Here is a 2,862-nt window from a genome sequence, read left to right as displayed (position 1 = left end):
CCCAACAATGATCTCATGTTGCTAGTTGTGATGTCTTTGATGGTTGTGTGGTAGGAATTCATTTATATACAATAAGACCATATCTAGCCATGTGCTATGCTTCCAAGCAAATATCTTATTGGTATATGTATGACTTCCTTTTGGATATCTTATTCCTTCGTGTTGTAACTATGTTGGGTGTACATCCTTCTTTGTAGACATATATCATCATGATTTCGTCTACCTAGAACCTTATACACCTGAGAGAAATTACATCTCTAGATGATATCCTTTCTTTCACGTCCACCTTGTCTTTCTTTTGTTATTTCTTTGGTGGCTCCGTGAAAGATCTTGTCTTGAGTGCGGGTCTTATCTCGTTGCATCTTGATGCACTCTTTTGTGGTGAAGATCTTTTTCCTCATGCTTGTCTTGACGAGGCCTTTGCCATCTTAATTGGTATCCCTCGTCTTGATGAGGCTTTCATTTTCTATCTTCACCACGGGTTGTCACAAGCATAGGTTCTCTTCTGCTTATTAGTAAGCTTGTGAACCCATTTGCCATTTGTGTGTGAGAATGATAGGCCTTGCACCGTGTGCCTCATTCTTTCAAGACTATGTTGATGCTTAATGCTCATCCTAATTCTAGTCTTCTCAAGTGCTTCGCCATGACTCACACACATTATTTTGGTTGAGGCTATTCTTAAGTTGCCTCTTTCACATGTTGCTCAACCATGTGCTTGTTGCAAGCGTTAGCCTTGGTTTCCTATATGCTCACTTGCACTGGATGTGAGTTTCTATTGATTTTGGGGGAGCTATGATCCTATTTTGTGCACTTTGTATCCAAATACAAAAATTCTTGATGTGCACAAATCATGGGGAGCTTCTCTAGTTTCTTTAGAACACTGCTCCGCTCTTATCATAATATCCTTTATTCATGTGGCTCGTAGGATCATTGGCCTAGTTGGTTCAATTGGTATCTTTCGATAGCTTGGTTCAATTGGTATCTTTTGATTGCTCGATTTTTTGTTTCTCTCTTTGTTATGTCTTTGTGGCATATCATTCTTTTGCAATCTTTGGGCCTCAATATAGTTTGTCTTCCTCCAAATATTTACCATTGGATATGTGTATTGCATTCCACTCTTTTTTTGAGAGATACACAATTTATAGAGGAACAGTCTTTATATTGGCCTTCTAAGCTTTTCACCCATTTTGGCAATCGATGCCAATGGGGGAGGAGTTTCAGAGAGTTTTGTGGAGAAGTCTTCAGAGTTTTCTCCTTGCTTTGGTTTTGGTCCTAAGCATTTGCATCTCATTCTCCTGCATCATTGGTTGTTGCATTGCATTGTGATGCATAACTCCTTGTATAAACTCTCTTGAAAGTGATTGTCATCAATTACCAAAATGGGGGAGATTGAAAGAACATGCGGTGCCCCCATGTTTGGTTTTGGTAATTGATGACAATCTCTATGGACTAATGGTTGCCTTGAGTTATATTTGAAGGTTTTGTCCATAGGCTTTTCTTGAAGTCCATGTGTTGGTTTCAAGGAGTTTATGAGTTAACCAAGGTGCTATTAAGGAATTATCCAAAGATTGGTCATGTGAGTGTTGAGCGTATTGCAAGCATGTCTTGAATAAGAATATTGTGTGATCATTCATGTTTACCTTCAAGACATCATCCAAATTAAGAGCGTTGGAAAGATTCAAGGTTGATCAAGACTAAGTCAAGAGTGAATCAAGTTGATCAACTCACAAAGCATAGAAGATGTACCGAGAGGGATCAAGTGATCCCATGGTATGGTAAGCATTGTCCATTGCACTTTGTGTACTAACCCATGGTCTATGTGAAAGTTCCATGTGGGGTTAGGTACGTGTCCATGGGCTTGCGTCAAGAGGAAGATATCATACAACCCATGGAAAGGACGACATCAAGTGGTGATTGTCATCATGATTGCCGTGTGCAAGTTCAAGTGGAGCATCACGAAGAGATCAAGTGCTTGAATCTTGCCATCCTTTGTGGTGTCAATGGTCTTGTGAATATGTGCCGAAGAGAGGCTCACCCATAGTGGACTATAGGGGAGCAATCATCTAGTCTTCATCGAGCCAACACAATCAAGAAAGGTGATCCAACTTGAGAGAGTCAAGATCGTCATCATCTAGCTCAAGTGGACCATGTGCAAGGCAAAGCTTTGCCCTTGATAGGTTTTCTATTTTACCGGTCTCGTGGTGGTAGTTGGGAGACCGGGTTATAGGATCGTTTGCTATACTATCAAGGGGGGCTCTCAAGTTGGTAGCTTGATCGTATTGTTAGTAGAGAGCTCAAACCATTGCATCCTCGCATCATGTTTCTTGGTTCTTGTTTGGTTCTCTTTGTGGGTATTAGAGCTTATGGTCATCTTGATGACAAGCTTGAGTTCATCGAAAACAGAGTTCGCATGCGTCTTCTATGATGTTTTCGGTGTTGGAGGTTTTACCGGTCTTATCTTAGGAAGGGTTCTCACCTTTTTCTTATGGGACTTTTCTAATTTGCTTCTTATTGAAATTTCTTCCAAGATTGTGTTAGCCTTTGTTTCTAGCTTTCCAACAAACTTGGTTTCATCGAATTCGGAGCTCGTATGCGAAAGTTGTGACTGTTCTGATATTGCCTGTTTTACATAGAGAGGTTGTACCGCCCCATAGGGAGGTTGTACCGGTTGACCGGTACAACTGGTGTTTGGAGCGGTTGTACCGCTCCAGAATTGGTCCGGAGGTTGTACCGGCCATGTACCGCTCTACCACGGAGTAGTTTCTGTTTTGGGGCGGTTCTTGGGCGGTTGTTGACCGGTTTTACCGGTTTTACCGGTACTACCGGTTCTCCAGGCTGTTGTACCGCTTAGAGATTTTCCCA

The sequence above is a fragment of the Triticum dicoccoides genome, chromosome 7B (assembly GCF_002162155.2).
Source record: "Triticum dicoccoides isolate Atlit2015 ecotype Zavitan chromosome 7B, WEW_v2.0, whole genome shotgun sequence".
Lineage (NCBI taxonomy): Eukaryota > Viridiplantae > Streptophyta > Magnoliopsida > Poales > Poaceae > Triticum > Triticum dicoccoides.
This window is presented reverse-complemented; position numbering follows the sequence as displayed.